The sequence below is a fragment of the Muntiacus reevesi genome, chromosome 2 (assembly GCF_963930625.1).
Source record: "Muntiacus reevesi chromosome 2, mMunRee1.1, whole genome shotgun sequence".
Classification (NCBI taxonomy): Eukaryota; Metazoa; Chordata; class Mammalia; order Artiodactyla; family Cervidae; genus Muntiacus; species Muntiacus reevesi.
Window position 1 is genome coordinate 249,876,541 of NC_089250.1, and position 21,842 is coordinate 249,898,382.

The 21,842-nt window shown below is 40.2% G+C and overlaps 1 pseudogene; it reads right to left on the reverse strand.

The window, feature by feature from the left end:
- Positions 1–1,209: 1,209 nt before the first annotated feature.
- LOC136157468 (large ribosomal subunit protein uL30-like) lies at positions 1,210–18,634 on the reverse strand (annotated as a pseudogene).
- Positions 18,635–21,842: the final 3,208 nt, after the last annotated feature.

Here is a 21,842-nt window from a genome sequence, read left to right on the forward strand (position 1 = left end):
GCATGTACTTGGCCAAGGACTGAAAAGTTGAAGGAGCAGATCCAGCAGGAGCTGGAGAAACTGTGGGTCCAAGTGCTGCTGCACATCACCTGGGTGAGCCAGCGGATCCCTGATAGTGTATATGAGCTGTCATTGTGTCTGTACCCAGCCACATGCCCCAAACTTCAGAGCGTTAAAAAAAAAAGGCTGTACTTCTGCCTTCCAGATATTGCACACAGTGTCACTTGTGGGCAGTGCTAATTCAAAACTATGCAGGGAAGAGATGCTAGAAAGCAACCATAGTTCTATCTTAGTTAAGGTGACATAGTACAGTCACTTGATGACATGATTCAAAAGAAATCATCTCTGAGAACTCAGATATGTAAAGGGGAACTCACACTTTGGAGAAAGGCACCTTTGCAGGAGACTTATGTCTTGGCAAATTGCAAGGTGTCGCTATTAAGTGACAGCACTTTCTTTTCTTTTCTTTTTGTTTTTCTTTTGTTAGAAACTGTTGATACATTTAATTTACTGATCTTTGTAAGCCATGATACTTTTACATGAAAAGCTACTCTCTACAAATGCTAAAGTATCTGATAATATCGTATTGTGGTATATATTTCAGCCAAAATATTTACACAGGTATTGTTGCTTTAATTCAGGCAAACTTTTTGTGATAAAAAAATCGTAAGGTTAAACTCATCAAATTATCTGTCTCCTTGTAATTCTTTTAATGTTTTGCCAAATTAAGATGCCTCAAAATCATAGGCTTTCTCAATTTTATACCACTAAAAACATAACTTACATGATTTTTAAAGATCTTCATCAAAATTGTTTGAGATATTTTAAAGCATATTTATAGAATCTTGAAGTAAAATCTTGCACATTACTTGTGCTCTCATCATTTAATATGTTTAAACTTCCTTCTTGCTTTTTGAGGGGATAAAATAAATGTGTTCTTACATGCAAATTTTATTTTCAGTAATTGTCATTCACTGAATTCTTCATACTATAGTTTTGTTTTTTTTTTAGTATTCATTTGTTCTCTACTTGATTAAAATTTTCTAAGTGATTTTGAACAAAATGTAATCAAAATCTAGAGAACTCATTTATTTACAAGATTAATGCCATGGTAAAGCAAATAGTTTTTTTTTTTTTTTTTCTTTTCAGTTTGAAAGCAGTCACTGTTTATGAACTGACCAGGTTATAAAAATAATCATGGTAGATACTTTAGTTCTTCCTTCTAATAAGGCTGTTGATCTGATCTTCCCTGTTGCCAACATCTCCATCTTCTACAAAACGAGTGATCCTTCTGTTCATTCCACCTTGTGGAGAAGATAATGTGAAAAGCCACAGGAAGTTGTTTGCTCCTTTGAAACATTTTCCAGCAGTTTAGATCTCATGAATCAGGTCCTCTGTGCAGAGGATGCCATATTTACTAAGAGATTGAACAGTCAACATGTTATCTGTCAGTGCAGTTCACTTCTTGTTGATTTTGCCGTAACCATGCTTGTAGACCAGTTCTTTTACTGACTTCAGGTTTGGGTACCCCCATGCAATGTGTGTCTCCACAGTTCTCAGCATGTTAATTGAAGCCTTGTTGAACTTCAAAAAGGTGCCACTGAAAATCTTACAGAGGCAGAGAAGCCACAACCTTTTCAGACCTTTGGGCTCACACCACTGATAGCTCTGATCCTGATGACAAATGCCAATTTGGATTCTCCAGACACATAGAAGTTGCTGACTTTTCTTGCGATCCTGGCCTGAATTCAAATCTCAGTTCTGTATATCTGCCTGTATTCTTTGTGATAATGCTTAGCTTTTTCATGGATAAGCTTCCTCCTTGCCTTTTGAAGCATCTTTGGGGCAAACTTCTGCTCAGATGCTTGATCTCAGGTGCTCTGTGAAATCCTTCTGCTGTTTCTGGCACAGCAGAAGCCTCTTTCTTCTCTTCTTCAGCCTCCGCGGTTCCAGCCAGGAAAGAGGCCAAATAGGTTGATTTTTAAGGTAGTTCTTGAAAATTTCAAATCTAAAACCCAGCTGACAATAATGATGAACAGCAAAGAAAGAAAAATCATACAGTCATGGTAAAGTTTTTTTTTTAAGTTAATTTTGCATCAGTTTAGTCAAAAAGTCTTTGTACTTCAACTACTGTGTTTTTGAGTATATGAAATGTAAATTTAACAACTGTTTCAACTAAAATCTCATATGAGTGAAGTTAAAAATGAGTCATTTTTAAATGAAAACCATGGTTGGCAGAGAGGTATTCAACTGCACTTTCTATAGCTTTACAGACTTGATCATCATTATTTGGAATAGTGTTCTTTGAATAACCCCTCATGTTGTAAGTAGAATACAGTACTTCATTAGCAGTTTTGTTTTTTGCTTTACTTCTGATCAGTGATACCACTATGATCCCTGCATGGTGGATGGTAAATGTTAACACGTATACTGTGAAAGTTATAAGCTCTCGTCAGCTTTTTTAAGAAGCAGAAATTAAAAACTTTAAGTTGTCTTTAAATTTGTATCTTTTGTGGTTTTTAACTTACTGCTGGCTTAAGAGTTTATTGAAGAATAGAGAAGTATTGTCAAATACTTAAACAAATAAATGTGTAGTTTTATGTTCTCACCATACACTGAAGGAGGAAACTCAATAGTAAAAGCACACAGGCTTCTCTTATAGGATCCATGACAGGACTGCTATAATTTTCTACTTTTCCTGCTGACCTCACTGCCTTTGTACATCTTACAGTCATGCATGTAAGAATCCAGCAAAGACAGTAGTGACAGATACTTCTCTCACCACCACCATAGACCAGAGGAGTTAGATCTTCCTAAGTGTTTATTTTATCAATGAGTACCCTGCAAGTTGTCCTTGAAAGAGAGGAATGAATTGCCTCTGGGAAGGGAGGGTCTGGGAAAGAGAGATGGATTAAGAGTGGTCATCTTTCAGATGTAGCCGTGAGCTAATGTGAGAATTCTATTATTGCACGTGCATTTCATCTGCAAGTAAAAAAAAAAAAAAATATATATATATATATATATATATATATATGGCAGAAGTTGAAAGTACAAAGTGCAGTTCTACTAGAACCACCTTGGATTGTTTATTTTTTTTAATGCAGTTGTGACTAATGATACTTCATTAATAAGATAAAAATCTAAAACAAATTCTAAAACAAATGGGTAACAGTAGCAACCTGGGATTGTCCTGGGCAAATCAGAATATGTGGTTGCCTAACTTGAAGGCAAAATTTGTTTGTCTGTGTGCTTATTTTATTGCTAATTTAGAGAACTTGATGTATTTGGTTGACCAAGAAGTTTGTTCGGGTTTTTCCATTACATTGTATAGAAAAACTTGAATGAACAATTTGGCTAACCCTATAGATGTTCTCAACTCTAATCTTCCTTGGTTGGTGAAGAGACTGTTCTAAGGAACACTAGGTTGTAGTGAAACCATAATAAGTGTTGAGATTGTGTTAGTCTTCTTAGTCATCCTTAGGAGAGTAGATCCCATTTGGTTTGGTGTTATCAAACTTGAGATTATGCTGAATATTACTTAGTCTAGAAGTCTGCACACAGTTTTTACACTGACCTAATTGGTAGAGATGCTTATTATTAAATGGAAATATTTTTTCAGGGTTAGAATAATTTCTAAAATTATAGTTTCTGCAGGAAATTTAAAAAAGAGATCAAATCCTGAAAACTCCAGCTAGGGTTCACATTTTTAGCAAATCAGCAGGCATTTGAAACAGAGAAGTGGCTTTATTCTGTTAGCTTATTTTACTAATTGTTATCCACTCCTAACCCACTCCAGTATTCTTGCCTGGAAAATTCCATGGACAGATGAGCCTGTCGGGCTATAGTCCTTGGGGTCCCAAAGACTCGGACACGACTGGACAGACACACACACACGCACAAAATAGTGACAGTTCTGTCTAGTGCATCAGTCCAAAATGTATATCTTTAACCCTGTTAGGCCTCCTGTGAAGAATGGTTTTTCTCTTGCAACTTAAGCCTAAATGATTCCTGCTTACAAGAACAGGTTTCAGGTTAAAACAATCTTGCTTGACTTTATTTTGAACATTTACATTTCCTTATTGTAGCCTGTCACTGATTATTCAGAAACTTTCCTTGAGGAGTTTGGAGTAGCTTTTTTTCCACTCTTGAACATCATTGGTTTATGTGTATGAGCTGCTGTAAAGCGCAGTGATTGCTTAAAAACACTATAGTTACTTAAAAAAGATGACTTTGATTGTGTGTTTTTTGTTCCCATCACAATAACACTTTGCAGGTGATTATTAAATTAGAGATTTTCTTTGTTTTTCTAACAAAAAAAAAAAACCCTTTTTTATGTCAGCGCCAATTATGAGTGGTAATTTTTCACATTTTACAAAAGATTTTTCTGTCCTACCTCCACGCCCCTCCCCCAGATAAAGAAGGGCTTTGACATTCTATGACAGGGAGGGTTTTTTGCATACACAGTGCTTTTGACTTTTCTTTTAAAAAAATCTGTTGACTCTATTGAAATGTGACAGGACAATATTTAACCTGAATAGAGGCATGTTGACTCCTCTTATTAAAACTGACAGTTAAGGACGTTTCTCTCTTTATTCCTTCTGATACACGCAGACAAGTCTTCACTGCTAACTAGTATACAAAATCAAAAACAAAAAAATACAGAGCAAAGAGATGACTACCTTATAAACAATATATGAATGACAATTGCAAGTTTAATCTAGCAAAGAAACCTTTTTTTATCCTTTAAGAAAATTAAAGCCCTTTCAAATTAGCTTGATATATGAAGACAGACTGACATCATTAATTTTCAAGTATTCACTCTTCTTCCCTAGCTGCCTTTCTCTCAAAGATAGGCAGCATTCCACTAGGCCCTGGACAGGACCACAGCGACACCTATGGAGAGCGTCCAGGGCCTCCACTGAGTCTTGTGTAGAGCTCACAGCCTTGTGTCTTGTTTCTCAGAATTCCTTTGCTTATTTTGTTGTCATGAAAGAAAAATGGTGGCCATGGAGGTTTGTGCCTTGAGCTCTGTACTACCTGACGGTTGGTTTCTCTGTTTCAAAATAAAAAAAAATATGGCTGAAAATATTAAGATCAAGATTTCAAGTTCTTTCTGTTTTGTTGAACCAATAAAGAGACTTATTAGCATGAATGAGGCTTTGTGCATGGAGTGGGCCTCTTCGAAGAGTGCAGTTGGGAACCGGATGCCAGCTTTCAGAAAGAGGAGGAAACTGTATGGCATTTGGATGTCTTTGGGTACTTGCCCACTCTCCTTAGCTTCTAGGAGTCAAATTTCTTAAAAGGAACTGTTGTCTTTCTCCTGTGTCATACACTGGATATTTATGTGATGTAAATAAACTGTCCACTGAGACTCACACTTTTTTCTGGGGGGGTGGGGAAGAGGCGGTAAGAGGGAGGATATTACACAATTAATGGTAGAGTCATTTTTGTTGTAATATAATTTGAGCTGTAGCAAAATCATGAATGAAACTGTTTGCTACAGTGCCAGCAAAGTTACCTCTTATTCTCCTTTTCCTGCTGAACCTTCTTTTCTCTGCATTTATCACTGGAAAAGTGTCCTTTCAATGGTCATCAAGGCTTTCAACATTTTGTTGTGGAGAGTCAGAAAGACAGCAGTCTGTTCCATGGCAGACTTCTATGTTAAGCCTGCAGAAGAATTAGGCTTCTGTGTATTGATACTGATCTGTCCAGTTAGTCTCTAGAGATACCAATTCCTATTTCTCTGGTTATCCTAAAAGGGGCCAGGGGAGACAGCTGGTCAAAGCAACCTGTACATTGTATTACAGAAGCAATTCTAGATTTTTTTTCTTTCTTGAGTAGAAGGACCCAGTGGTGCCTGTGGTAGCCAAGACTACCCTTAGATCTTCAGGTCTAAAGTTGTCAAAAAACATTTAAAATATATGTGTGAATTTCCATTCCTGTCCTTTGTGTTTGTCAAGATTGTGGGAAAGGCTGCCGAGTCTTTCCTGATGTCTTAGTTGGGGTTATCCCCAAAATAGACCTCAGGGCAAGGATTTAATGCAAGTAGTTCATCTGAAAAATGATCCCAGGTGTGCTGGGAGGGACTGGAGGCAGGAAAGGCAGCCATTGAGGGATGTGGTAAAGTAGGTCAGTACTGTGCGGAACTGGAGCTTCGTCCTGTCAGGGGTCATTAGGAGCTATGTAGACCATCCTTCATAATGAGACATTTGAGGGACAAGAAAACTTTTTATCCACAACTACTATCCCTTGTTAGTTGAAGGTCACTCCTGAGCATCAGTTTCTTAGCACTTCAGGTCTCTTTTCTGTCCTGAACCCACCACCTTGGCTAGAGAGAGCAGGAAGATATGTGTATGGGAACTTTCTGCTGCCTATCCCTTGAGGGGGTACAGGGGGAACACTAGGAGCTTCTGGCTTCTGGTGCACAGGCTTCAGGGCTCTTGTTACATATGGAGTGAACAATATATCTGTCACGGGCAGGAGGAAGGAGCTACACATTCCATGGTTCTCTTTTGGTTATTTGAGCTCTAACTGCATGTGAGAAGCAAAAAGAAGAGACAGCAAGACTGCTAATAAATCACAAGAGTTGTCATGAATGAGATGGAGTGGTGGGCCGTGACAAGTTTTATTTTCACTTTATTTCGGCGGCCATTAGCTCTAGAATGGTGCTATCCTGAAGAACTTCTTGCTAGTTTCATGCAGCTATTGAGATATGGCTAATGTGACTGTATTAGTTATCTAGGGCTTCCAAAACAATATACCACAGACAGAGTGGTTTACACAACAGACATTTATTTTCTCTCAGTTCTGAATGCTCTAAGTCTGAAATCAACATGTTGGTAGGGTAGATTTCATTCCAAGGCCTCTCTCATTGGCTTTCCAATAGTTGCCTTTTTGCTCTGTGTCCTTATGGTCTTTTCTTTGTGCACACACACCCCTTGTATATCTCTGTGTATATTAATTTCCTTTTCTTATAAGGACACCAATTAGATTGAATTAAGACTCACCCTAAAGCCTGCATTTTAACTTAATTGCCTCTTTAAAGATCTCATCTCCAAATGTAGTTACAGCCTCAGATTTTAAGGGTTAGGACTTAAATGTATAGATTTGGGGGAGGGGACAGAATTCTGTCCATAATAGTGACTGAAGAGCTGTAATTTCTAATTTTATCTAATTTTAATTAATTTAAATTTAAATTGCTACATGTCCCTGGTGGCTAATATCAGGCAGTGAAGATCTAGAAGATATATTAGCTCTTCTATGAATCCAGAAAGGTCTGTAGCAATGGGATTTTTTCCTTGACTATCAAGGGGATAGTACTAATATCCAATCTGGCTTTCTCTTTGTCATTTCCTACATTTACTCTCCTCTGTAGCTAATAGATTTGGGTGCCCCAGGCTTAGCTACATCAGGGGCCAATGTCCACTGATGTAGACACTCTTACCTATCCACTCTTCCTTTGAAACAACGAAACACATTTATTTAATGGATGGTGAGAGAAACCCTCTTAAGGGGAAAAATTAAATAGTTTAATATTTTCAAAATATTGTCTCCATTTATGCTACAGTTAATAGGGCTACTAAAGACTTAGATGAGCACGTGGGACAAGGGTGTGGCAGGGTCAGAGAGGGATGGTGTCTGAGTGGATGTCATGTTCTGTAACCTGAATCACTCGTGGTTGGAAGTGGTAGCTGGGTTTTATTCTTAGCACCACTGCCCATCCCTTCTTCTAAGTAGCTCAAATCATGTCCTGACCTGGTTTCTAAAATTAAAAAATTAAAAAAGAGAATAAAGGGAGGGGCTTAGATGGCGCCTCCCTGCTTCTCCATCCCCTTCTCTTGCCTCTGTGCTCTGCCCAGTTCTCTGATCCCCCAACCTCAACACCTAGGCACAAACAAGAAAGCAGCAAAAATGAAAAATGGTGCCTGGCTTCCTTGGGCCTCCCTATTGCAACTTTGGTCCCTGTCCCACTGGGGACCACAGTCAGCTTCAAACGTAGCCCCTCCTGAGCTAGGCTGGGTGATACGGGAGAGCTGTTGGCCTGCAAGCCTGAGCACATGTCTCCTTTGCTGCTGCCTGGAGGAAACAACCCTAGTGGCGGTGGCTTGGCAAAGCACAGAGCATTGGAAATTAGCCTGGGCCAAAAATGCAGGTCTAGTTTTCTTTTTATATATAAAAGCTTTTAAAAAAATCTTTAAATTTGTTCTTCAAGAAGAAATAAACCTTTATTAGACCCTATGTATTGCTGTAAATTTGATTGACCAGATGTTTGTCAGATTTAATACACGCTGTTTAAAAAGTTGCTTTCTACATCTTGACTGAGACCCTTTCTGGTGAGGAAGGAGCTGGTTTATAGGAAACAATGAAATCATTTTTTACACCTTACAGATGCTCTAATCCCATTACAGACTGAGGTGTTTAAAATTCTTGGTGTTTTCTTGCTTTATTTTTATGGTATGAGTGATTCTGAAGGAGAAAGAAAATATTTAAGGCAAGAAAATATTTAAATAAGGCATTACCCCAAGGGATAGTGGGGGGGGCAGAGGTGGAGGGAGGGCTACAAGGAAAGGCTGAAGGTTATTTTTTGTATTTGATTTGCTTTCCAGACATGGTTACTGGCTACAGCTGAAAGGCCACTGCTAGAACTTTGATCAGTGATGCCAAGCTCTTGGATCACAATCCAAGAAGTTGCTACATGGAGGAACTGGAGCTAGTTTTTCTCCAATCCTACTGAACAGAATGTGGCTTCCATAATCCCCTAATGTTCTTTCCTGAAAACAGGCCATTAGTCTGTTTCCTAAAACAGTAGTAGATTGAAATGCCTACAAGAACCAGGCAGTTGCCAAAAGTGACCAAAGTGAGCCAGACAGCTCTCTGTGGCAACCAGTGGAGTGGGACTCCAAGTCCACGCAAGAAACAGTCTTCAACTACAGCATCTTGGTGCCCTGTGGAAATGTGAGCCCAGTAAAGGGGTGTTTATGAAAAATTCCCAACTTTAGGTAAACAAAATTCACCTACAGGGCATACTCTGCCTGAGGATAATAGGTTTGCAAGCTTGTTCTGATTAAAATGTGTATAAATAGAACTGCATGATTTAGAGATAATAAGTCCCCACTTTTGAGTTGTTAGAACTAGTAAAAGTGTTCTTAAGCTTTGGAAGCTGACACAGGTGTTGTCAGCCTTTTATTTGCTGTGTAAGGGTATTAGGCAGACACAGTTACTATCACTATCACCAACAAATTTCATAAAAGAAAGGATATTAATCCCTACCCCCCCCAAAAAAAAAAGTAGGAAAGAAATCACCTAAAACGTTAAAAATAGCCTTTCAGGCAAATAATTTTATTTTTATGAAAAAAAAAATCAAATAACCCACTCGTCTAATTTTCTTGTGAATGCCTCATCACAGACCAGTGGTGGTTCACAGATCATTGCCAAAAATATCCCACCTGTTAATATAGATTGTTTTCTTCAACTACTTTATACAACTAGGGTGTTATTGGGTTTTATCCAATGACACATTAGGTCTATAATTATTTAAGTCACATAGAGGAGAACTATGTCGTTTTTATTACAAAATAATACAAATAGAAGAAAATTACAATTGCCCCACTTCTACTTCTATGAGATGACCAGTGTGAAATTTTTGATGTACACCTTTCTCGTATTTTTTCTAATTGTATATTTGTTTGTAATCCTGCTATGTTCTGTCATAATCTGAGTTTTCACATCAGTAATACACTTTTCTTTACTCACTAATCAGTAACATCATGTTACTTATTATGTTACTTATTATTAGTTGTATTATGTTTTGTGGTGCAATTAATATTGATGACTATATATTCATGTTATCACTCACTTTGAATTTTCCAAAGAGTACTTGGAATGAAGATCTTTGTCGTATAGAACCTGCCTTCTGAGTATCTTATTTTGCTTGTTTTTCCTTTTATACTTCCTGAATCTCTAGTAAACTCTTCACACATAAACACAAATTCATTTCATCTGTATTCCCAGTCTAAATTATTTGTGAACTGTCCAGGGGATCAACAGTGGAAGATGATTTTGTGGTTAGTTGGAGCTGTGCTCCCCATGGTTGTGTGTTACTGTAAACAACATGTAAGCTATGTCCGACTCTTTGTGATCAAAGGACTACAGCCCGCCAGGCCCCTCTCTCCATGGGATTTCCCAGGTAAGAACACTTGGAGTGCGTTGACATTTCCTTCTTCAGGGGGTGTTCCTAACCTAGGGATCGAACCTGCATCACCTGCATTGGCAGGCAGGTTCTGTACCACTGAGTCCCCGTGGAAGCATGCGTTCCTCATAGTGGGTGCTATTAGATAATCAGTGTGAAGCAACATTGAGCCACTTTGGTAAAACGAATGACAAGTGCTGGTCTCATCAGTGGAAGGGAGAACAATTGAACCACGTTTTATGACATCATCATTTAGCTTTACAACCACATAGGTGTTAGGCAGCTATGTGAGTATCCATGAGTTTGATACTGAAACAACTGGAAATTCAATAACAATAAGATTCAACTGTTGAGATGAGAAATGCCAAGCTCTCTTTATGTCTGGTTGCATATCTTCTCATATTACTTGAATAGATTCAAAACCATTTTAAAATATACCCTTTCCAGAGAGATATAGAATCTCTTTGAGTTATTATAGATCCAGTTTGTACAAAAATGTTGCAAATCTTCCTTGTGAGTCATTCTTATCCAGGTTATTGGAAGCAATTTCATTAAGTATGTCATGGTTTATATCCTCATTTAGAATCTTCTCACCACATGACTCACCTTTACAATTTAGTTCCCCCTTAGAAAAAAAAATATACTTTCCTGGAGATTTGGGCGTATCCAATCTTCATACTATTGTATTTCATGGCATATGCTGCCTACTGTACTTTGAAGTAACTTCTCTGAATGGGAGATGAAAGAAAAGAACTCATGCATTTGAAAGACGTTTAATTTTGCTACCTACAAATCAGAACCAAGTGTGAGAGAACGTCTTGATTCATAAAGTCAAGGTTAATTTTAAGAAAATGATATTGGTGTCCCAGATAGCTTGAAACTGAATTCTGACAATTCAGTTCTGGAACTTATTTAGCTCACTCTACATTTTTCATAAGTCCAGTGAGCCCTACTCCATGGCACTGTTAACCAAGTAAATATGACATCATCATCCTTGGTTTCTTTGAGTCATTAGCTCTAAGCAGATGAATACTACGTTTATTGTCTGTTGTTAAATTAGCATGTAAGCTCCTTGAGGGCAGAGATCTTGTTCATATATTAACTGCTGTAGGTTCAGTAGCTATTGAGCCCTAAGCATATGGGAAGTTCTTACTAGCTAGCGAATGCATGAATAAATGAATGAATCATCAAAATTGAGTAATTCACTAGTGTCTTACTCAAGGCCAGCTAATAGTAAATTTTCTTGGCTCATGCACATTTTCCAGAATCAAGATTTTGTTCTCTTATAGGCTAGGTCTATGGCAGGAAAACCAAAGAGCATGTCCTTGCATCCATCTTCAGGACCACTGAAGAAATAAAGCCATACTGTTATACAGAGATAACCCCTCTTTATGTTATGTGTGTAGTCACCTGGAGTTTTTTTTCAGTGTATAGATACAGTGTTGTAGACATCACAAAATCATACAGATATAACTGGTGTATTTTCCTGTGTCATTAGATGGTACTTTAAAAGCATGATTTTAAACAGTTATATGACATTTTATCACATGAATGTACCAAATTTTGTGTCACAATTTAACATCTAACAATTGAAATGGACATTTAGATTATATCTTTTTCTCTTTTAAATAATGTTGTGATAAAAATCTTCAACTTAACTTCTGTTCCTAATACTCTGATGTTTAGGATTAATTCCCAAACACTGAAATTTGTAGTTAAAGAGTATGAATATTTTAAAAATTGTAATAAATATGGCCAAATTGTTACCCAGAGAGGCTGTACCAATTTACATCCATGTAACCTATATCTGCAATTGTTTTCCACACTAGAGGTTGCCATTTAAAAAATGAAACAAAATTTTGTCTATGTGTTAATAGAAAATATTATTTTATACTTCATTGATTATTAGTATTTATTAGTCCTCTACATTTTTTCTTTGGGAATCTTATTTTAATGTTCCTGCCCATTATTCTATGAGTTATGCATCCATTTCCTACATGTTTATTACACAGCTACTATGTACCAGGCCTTGTTCTAGTCACTGGGGGAGCAGCAGTGAAAGAAACAGCAAATGTCTATTGTCATAAGAACTAAATGAAATCGCGTCTGTAACACCCTTAATGAGTAGGTTCTGCCTCACGCAAGACTAGTAGGTTGTTATCCAGTCATTTTTGGTGTAGTTGTATGTCTCTCTGTGCCAGGATCTGCAAAGCTACTGTTTTGCAGAAAGGATGTTTCTGGAATTTTTCTATATTGAGTTGGCTAGGTGGCCTTAGTGGTTTAGCATTTGCCTGCCAACACAGGAGATGTAGGAGACACAGTTTTGATTCCTGGGTCAGGATGATCCCCTCGAGGAGGGCATAGCAACCCACTCCAGTATTTTTGCCTGGAGAATCCCATGGACAGAAGAGCCTGGCAGGCTACAGTCCATAGTGTTGCAAAAGAGTCGGACATGACTAAAGTGACTTAGCACGTACACAGCACGGCAGTGACTTAGGGTGTTCATGGACATGACCGAGCACCTCAAGTAAATAGTTTCTCTAAAGCCAAACTGAATATAACCAGATTCACAGAATTCTAGTGGCCCCTTGGGTGCCACCTGATGAGAGAGGAAGTGTTAAAAAAGTCAACGTGAAAAGAGACGGTAGCCTGAACTGACTGCCTCACATATCTTATATTTGCAAATTTTGCAGAACTGTACGACCCTTTGTGGTGGTCCCTTCCAGTGCTTCACAGTTAATCTTCCTCTGGGTAGGATAATTACTGAGGGCTTGAATATCATCACTTGGACCCCATGTTCTGGTGGGATTCTCGAAATACAATTTAAAAGTGAAAGTTCAAAATCACCAAGATTTCTTGTCTCTCCTTCTTGCTACACAGAATTTTTGAATATGGTGTACACACTGCCATCTTGTAGTTTGAGTATATGGCATCAAGGGTGACAAATCAGGCAGCTGCAGTCAGAATTACAGGTTTCCTGGGACTAATTCCATCCCTTGCCCTGATTTCAATGTGTTTCCCATATGATGTGATAGAAGAGGACTGCATTTTGTTTTTAAAAATAATTCAGTTCATAGTCCAGCCCCAGAAGGCTAGTGTCCAAATGGATCCCAAGTCTGCCGCTTTCAGCTGGACCTCAGTCCAGATGTTCCTGTCAAAGAGGAGCTGTGAGAAAGGAAGGGAGGAACTTGTGTGCTTTAAGGGCCTGTTCTTGCAGCAGGAGGGTACAGAGGTTGGGGCTGCATGGAGTGGAGAAAGGATATCTGGTTAGGTGTTGAATTTATATCAGAATAAGTGTATCCTTTCAATAAAGTACCACTTGGAACAGAATGTCACCAAATCCTTGCTTTTTACCAAGAGCAAACTGGCCACTTGTCATTCTGCAGTTTCATGGCTGTTGAGCTATTTAGGTCTGAGCCAGAGGCTGGCGGGCTGTATGCAAAGTGCTGTGTAATTGTATAGTTTTCCGTGGTCCATCTTTGGAACAAGATCTCATAAAAATCACTTTTCATGGCTAATGAACTGAGGATCTCGGAACGAGATCCAGAGCCAATTCTTGGATTAAATCTTCTGAGCCTCAGACAAGTCTGTTTAGGAATTTGGGGGAGGGGAGAGACCATGCCCTCTGAAGAAGAAAGATAAGCTCTGACCTTCCTCACTGAGCCTGGAGACCTGCTTGAAGAGGGTACCAATGACCAATCAAGGTGGATCATGAATATCAAAAGGCTTGTTTGAGCATCAGTAATACATTGAGTGTGGCTTCCCTCTCTGTTTGTTTTCCATGTGATTTCCAAGAGGCGCTTTCTCATTTTAAAACATATTTCAAGTAAGAAGCTCTTGCATTCACATGCTGATCAGTAACCAAATGGTTGATGTCGGGGGAGGTAGGCTGGGGTTGGGGGGATCAGGAAACCTCTGACACAAAGGAACAAAGTAAAGTGGGAGCTGGTGGTCTCTGGTAAAGGTGGGTGGTCTATTGAGTAGGGTATTTCAAGGTGGATTCCATCCCATGATGCACACGAGTAGATCAATGAATATGTATCTGCTTTCCCTTTATTCCACACTAAAGATGATGGCTGCAGGTGTTTTAGGCCCCCTGAGGAGGAAGACAGGGACCTTGAGCCCAGGTATAACTGCATTAAAAATATTTCCAATAGGTCCCAACTAGATCTCCTTGCCTTTCGTCTGGTTTTTCTTTCTGGTATTGCAAATTTCCTTTCCCTCCTTTTATTTTTCTGCTGGCCTGTGGTGCTTGCACTCATTTCCAACGAAGGACACGAACATTCTTTCATATGGCAAGGTGAAAATAATTTTATTTTCATCACTTCCCTCACCTCCCCCCACCCCAAGCTTGTGATGGATTTACTTGAAAAAAAATAATGACGGGGCTTCACAAACTGGCCTGACAGTTGTGATGCGGAGAGCGAGCCGGCTGAGTAGGGACGGTGAGGCATCTCTGTACCTATTATGGCAAAAATCGATAATGCTTTCTGTAAATTGCTCCTCCCAAAGGAGCCGAACAAATGCAGGAGACAGGGGAAGCCATCATTCTGTGTGAAGGCTCTGCACACTTGGACCAGTGCAATTATGAGCAGGAGGGCGGTTTGGTCTGCGTGTGTGTGTGTGTTCAGAGTAAGAATTCTGGGGGTGGGGGGAACTTATTCATCATAAAAATTTAATTGCTTCTTCTCTCGGAAAGGTGCATCCTTCTATCTGCCCTTTCAGTGTGGGAGAGACCGGAGTTACCCCTTTGGAAGTGGCAGTGGATGGGTTAAGAGAGTAGCCAGCCTATTTAATTGTTGATTTCCTGGCTGAGGACTTATTGTTCTGATGTTTTTCTGGAAACTCTCTTGTAAGGACTTTGGGAATTCCACACTGAATCTATGACAGTAAACTATCTTGTATGTGTGGGCTGTTTTAAAATTTCCTTTACTTTACAAATCTCTATCTTAGTGATCTTTGAAAAGATAATGTATCGCAAGTTTCTATTTTTTCTGTGAGATTATGACTCCTGGCCTTCCCACCCCACCCTACTCTTGGATTGCAGAGGGCAATTGGAGTCATTTCCATAATGATGGCTCTTGTGGGTCACTGCTATAATAACTTGATTTCCTGGCAGGGGAAACCTAAAAATTAATTAGACATGCCATGAGGCAGTGATATTAAAAATAACAAAAGATGTCATAAAATAATTTTTCAACTGATGTGTTTGGCTTGGGGAAGTGGTGTACCTAGAATGCAAGGATTGTTGTTTAAATAACTCACATTGAGAGGAAACATGCTCTGTTGGAAAGACCACTAAATTCAGAGCCCAGAGGTCCTAGGTATAAAGAACAGCTATGCTACTTACTAACTTAACCAATAGCATTTCAGCCCTGGTGTCTTCAGCTGTAAAATGAGAAAGGTGACACCTACTTATGCTCTGTCACACATTGTGAGAAAGTTGTGTGAAAGTCCATTGCTAACATTAAAGTCATGAGGATGTACATTATTATTAGCTTGAGGATGATAAGCAAGCTTAGACCTGGGTGTACTTGAATGAAAAGGCCAAGTGGGTCTGTCCACGGTTGATCTCATTTGGTTTTGGATCCTATTTGTTAAAGTCAGCTTTCTACAGAACATGAGACGATAAGATACCTAGGTTTCAACCCACGTTGGAATTGACAATGTACATGAGGGGAGAATAAAACTGTGGAGATTTGAGTCATTGGAATTTTATCTGACAAAAGATCTGATGAGACTACATTTCCCGTGGCATCCATTTTAAGTGAAGCAGGTAGATTGGGGGTTGACACTATCCTGGAGTAAGAGGTAGCTGTAATTCTGGCGGGAAGAGAGACTGCAGAGAAACAAAAGGCATTATTTGAAGGCAAAGAAAGATGCTGAAAAAGAGGGACTTGAATTTTACTTGAGGAGGTGAGACTGGCAGAGTTTTCTATGGTTTTGTCAAATTGTTTTGTTTAAATTAGTGATAAGAGGACTAAGAAGCTGGTGAATGAGGAGCCCATGGACATCCTCAAGTAAGACAGTAAGCAGGAAAGGGCAGATGGTGAGACAAGGAAGGGAAAGGAAACTATGCAGTCGAAAGTTTTAGAAATAAGGGAAGTAGACACACTGGAAACATCTAAAATAATCACTATCATCATGAGCCAAGGAAATAACCCAGTAATGGCTGAAAACATATTCCAGTTGATGGAGCAGTTGGGAGTAGAAAGTCAGCACATTTGTTGAAATGAGTTAGGCAGACACCTTCATGCAATAGAGAGTTTGAATGCACAGGGAGAAGATGGGGTCATCTAGAGGGTACTTAAATGGATGGACACTTGGTGACATGATATGAGAAACAGAGTCACAAACACCCTGGGAAAAAGTGAAGCTTGTGAAATCTTCTCAGGTTGGTAGAACTCAAGATCTAGCCCATAGCTAGGACATGAGCTAAGAGCTAGGCGCCACCTAACCCATCACGGCATAGACGTGAAGACATATCCTTTCAAAGGACACATTGTCTGATGTCTGCCCCCTGCTGGAAGCAACTGCCTTGACTCTCAAAGGTAAGGAAGAGAGAAGAAAAAAAAAATTTGTTTTGACCTATTAAAGTCAATAATGCCAGGATCCTAATGGATCCAAGTGCATCTGAATAGCATATTAAAATGACCAAAATTGTCTTTTAAAACCTACTGATGTGGGTCACCCAAGCAGCATGCTTCCAGCTGTTAATAATTAATACTGGGCATCCTGGGGAGGAATCACTGTGATAATTGTAGCCGACGAGCACGAGTCTGGCAGCCCAGCGTGCTGAGGGTCGGAAAAGGGCAGCGGGGGAAGGAATCACAGATCAAGGGGTGCCAGCGGCCAGGTATCAGTGGTCTGCTTCCTTTGGCTGTACTTATTTTTCTGATGGGAAAGCCTTCTAAACAAGGCTGTGAATTGGTTTTCATGCTCGCATTGACAGATTGGGAAAGCAGTTTGTTCTACCAAATTTAACAATGATATATCATTATCACAACTTTGGGGGAAATCTATAAAATCAATAAGTTTGTAGCCTGAACAGGATTTGTATCGCTTGCTTGCTGTGCTGGTGTCAAAGCGTGAGCATATGGATTGAGTCACAGCCTGAGATCAATGGAATTTGTGGACAGTGAGCTCAATAACAAGCCCTTCTGAAAAGAAATAGATGTAAAAAGCAAATTTACTAGAGTATAAAAAAAAAAAAAACTAATATCTTTTCCGCGCCTGGCTGTAAAGCGCTGTTTGGCTGCCTTTGGCTGTGGGTACTTTGAAAGCTGTCTAGGGTATGTGCTTGCAATGCTGAATGCTCCTGCACTAGCCTCATGCATTGCATGTACAGTTGGGTGCTTCTGTTTGCAGGGTTTGTACTAGGAAACTCGCCAAGAATAGGAGGAGGGGGAAAAATAGCCCTTTATATTGTAAACTGAATAAAGAATAAAAACAGTCAGTGTGTCTGCTGGGGAAAGACCACGGTGGCTTTATTTACTTTGTGCTGGTAGGACTTGCTAATGGAGAAAAATAAAAAGGCATAATTAAATAGTTTAATGAATTCGCAGCTCTTTTGTTTGAGTGGGACGGGAATGCATGTTCCAGAGAGGCCTCACAAAGAGCTTGGCTGGCAGTGAGTTAAAAGTAGGAAATCAGTTCTTTGAAGGCATTTTTATACTTCATTATCCCAGCATGTAAAATGACTTGTACTAAACGATTGAGGATTTTATTTTTCACTCTCTCTCTTTCTCTCCTTTTTCCTAAACAAAAGAGAGCAAGGGGCGGCTGGTGTCTAATTCCCCTCCGGGTCCTGGAGCTGGGAGATCAGCCAGGCTGATCACCAGGCTGGTGGGCAAGTCCCTGCCCAGGACCGGAGTCGAGGCTCTGAACCACCATGGAGCCCAGGGAACATGTGCAGGAGCCCTGCGAGTGGGCGTCAGTGGCCCCTAATCTCCCCTTCATGGGGGAAAGCTCTTGCCTATTGCCTGGCTGTGAATGGGGGCGGTCCTTTATTTTGCGTTTTTTTTCTTAGGAGCCAGGATCACTTCTCCTTCCCTCTTAGGGTGAAAACAAAGGGAAAGAACTCCTGGGGAAATTAACTGAAGTTCAAGGAACGCTGTTTCTGATTCTCAGTCCTGACCTGGTTTCCTTCTCTTCCACCAGAAGGATGTGCTCAGGAGGGCAGGGCCTTCGGGGAAGACAGCTGGCCACCAGCACCCAGCTGTTCCCCACTGGCCATAGGATTCTCACGCTCAAATTGGGCAGTGGGGCACTGAGAGGCTGGTGAGAAGTAGGCGTGTTTCCAACCCTCAAGAGGCAAACAGGGCTTGTGCTACCTACCCAGGCAGGTCGAAGACACCGCTCAAGAAAGTTCATTTCATGCTGCAACTTGGGCAGGAGGTGGCGGAACACAGATTTCAGGGGTCTGGGTTTGAGGTTGTGAGACATCTTGATGACCCACTGAAGAGATGGCCGAAAGGAGGGCCGCCTCCGGCCCTTGAGGGATTAGGGCAGCCTGGACTTTCGATCACGAGGCATGGTGTGGTGGCTGAGGAGTCACCAAGAGTCGTCTCTCGCAGGGTGAACCAACCTATTGGTTTCCTGGAACCAACACTGGCTGCTCTTCATCCTGCCCATGAGGCTTGTGTATATAGAGAGTGGGCAGGATGACTGTTTTTTCAATAACTCTTGTATTTTAAGTGCTTGGCAGGCTCCTGCTATCTCTCAGCTCCCTGCCTCTCCCTTTCTGACTGAGCTCAGGGTTTCCCAGAGGGTCTGGCCAAGGCCAGGTCCACAAGGGATGTCCCTGCCACGTGGCAGCTGCCCCAACGCCCCTCTATAGATTTGTTGTTATTTCTTCCAGCCAGACTGAGGGCTCTCTCCTGAGCCTCCTGTGGCAGCACTGTGAAGGCGGTGGAAAAACAACCCAGCTGAGGTGGTTCTAGGTGAGACACCTAATCCATCTTTGGAGGAGAAAGGCCCTCTTGGGTCTGAAAATAATTACTGCTTCTTTCTGTCAGCCTTTTATTTTCTCCCTCTCCTCTCTTTCTCTCTGCTATACTGATATGTTAGCCTTGCTTCCAGATTCAGGGCCCAGTCTTTTCCCAGCCCAGCGGTATGCCCCAGAAACCCCTCAACGGCGTAACTCTGCACCCTCTATGTAAGAAGGCTGGTTCCTGGTGGCCTTCTTGCTCTTCACCTTGCACACGTGAGTCAGCTGCCAGCAGCCAGGAATTTCCATTCCGTGTTCTGCCAGGTTTGGAGATTTGTGCTTACAAAGCCTCTTTATACTTTAAAGGACTCACATTTGCTTATAAACAACACTTGCTGTTTGTTTCTTGTTAAATTTTACCTCATAAACAAATATTACTATGGGAACCTCAGCCAATAGTTGTTAAATCCCGACTTTTTTTTTTTCCTCATACCTATAATGCATCGACTGTAAACCTAAGATTTAAACTTTAAAGGATGATTTTCCTTCCTCCACCTCTGTGGTGAGCTAAAGATGGGGGTGTTTGAAGTAATTGGCCCCATCTACATTAAAAAACACCATATAGAGGGTGGATCTCCAACGACTGAATGTAGTGAAACACTCTGGTTAAACAAACAGACCCAAAAGGGACAAGCTCTGAGTTCTCTTGCCCCTTTTGAATCAGGTACTGAGAAGCGTGACAGAAATTATTTTCACAATTAGCCTTAACTTTTGAATTACAGCATTTCTTTCAGTATAATGACCAGGCTGTGTGGTAATTTATAGCCAGTCCCCGGCCTTGCTGAGTAGCAGGGAAATGCTGTGAAAGTGACTGTTAATATTGATCAATGAGGGCTGGAGAGAGTTGCAGACCCTCAGCACTGCCACTTAAAGTGGGCAGGAAACCCAAATTGACCAGTAATAAAGTGTTTGAGGTTGTACGAGGCGGCTCCTGGGGAAACTGCTGCTCCGAGAGGGGAGGCTGGAGGAGAGAAGCTGTCAATTACTCTTGTTTGATGCCCAGTTACTGAGTAGGATGTAGCAGGCTGGGGCCTGTGACTGCCAGAGGATGGGAGGCAGACCTGGCCTGAATCTCTCTGGAAAACCATCTTTGTCTGGGTAGGAAGGGAGACACAAGGGCTCTCTTTACATTCCTTATGGGTCCTGAGGCCTGGAAGTCACTGCCATCTTCACCCAAGTTCTTTTAATTTTAGGGCAGGAGGTAAAATGTGAGCTGTTGGCAATCTTTTCCCTACTTCTGTGCTGGATACTAGTGGGTGATGGGGCTTTGGTTTTGGTAATTGTTGCAGTTTTGTGGGTGAAGACAAGAAGTCTAAAAAGATAAGAATCAGGAATGAAAATCAGCTTCTGTTAAGGACTTTGGACTTAAGTCTCATTTAAGGTCATATTGTTATCATTACCATTTTCAGTTAATTAATAATAATAGTAGGCAAGATGATGCTCTGATTTCAGTGCTTATTGTATTAACTCATTCAACACAGAAAACAACCCCAGGGAGGGAGATGCTATTGTTTTGCCAAGGGAATATAGCAATGGGTATATGATAGCAGCTTTGATAGGAATTCTACTACTTAGAAGAGATGAATAAGAACATTCTTGGGAGGAGACCATGATCCAGATGAACAATTGACCCAGTAATTGTTCCTGGAGTAACAGATTTCCTTTAATGAACCTGTGATATGCGGCATCATCTGGGGTTTGTGTTGTTAACATTACAATTCAGTGGGGCTTTTGTTGCTTTAAATCAGCTGTATATAGTCAATTGAGAGGTGAGTGATTTAGTTTAAAGCTCAAATTGAGTAATCAACCAAAAATAGATGATTGTAATCAACTTAGTTAGATTAAAAGATCAAAAAGTATTGATAAAACGGAGACTGCAATTACTCATACAGTCATTCTACTTTTTCTATGTCTGACCTGACGCCACTCAAGAGTCCTTTGTTAGGTTACAGATTGCATGTAAAACCATTTAGGAACTCTTCCAGTACAAGTAAATACTTATAAAAAATGATGAAGCATTTCAAGTATACAGATAAAAGTATACAGACTAATACCTATTTCATCCACCCAGGTTTGTCAAATCTGAACATTTTGTCACATTTGTTTCTGGCCCCTTTTTCCAACCTATGAAGTGTTTCAAGTCCACTTGAACCCTTTTGTGTGCACCTGTCCTTGATCTCGGGCTCCGGTGGTAAAGAATCTGCCTGCAATGCGGGACACCTGGGTTCAATCCCTGGGTTGGGAAGATCCCCTGGAGAAGGAAAAGTCTACCCACTAGAGTATTCTGGCCTGGAGAATTCCATGGACAGTATAGTCCATGGGATCGCAAAGAGTCAGACATGACTGAGAGACTTTCATTTTCACTTTCCTTGATCTCATTTCACTCTTTTGCTCTTCCTTGCCCCCAAGAATTAACCACTCTCCTGAATTTGTTCTTTTCTATTTTTGCTCACATGGGTGTCACCAAAAATGGCATATAGTTTTGCTTGTTACTTTACATCAATGTTATCAAACTGCATATGTCTGTTTGCAACTTGCTCTTTCCCCACTCATTAAATTTTTAAGATTTCTTCATGTTGATATGTTTAGCACTTTAACTACTATAGAATATTCCAAAGGCTTCTTTCTAAGTAAATTCACCATCATCTCTCCAGAGTATGGGTT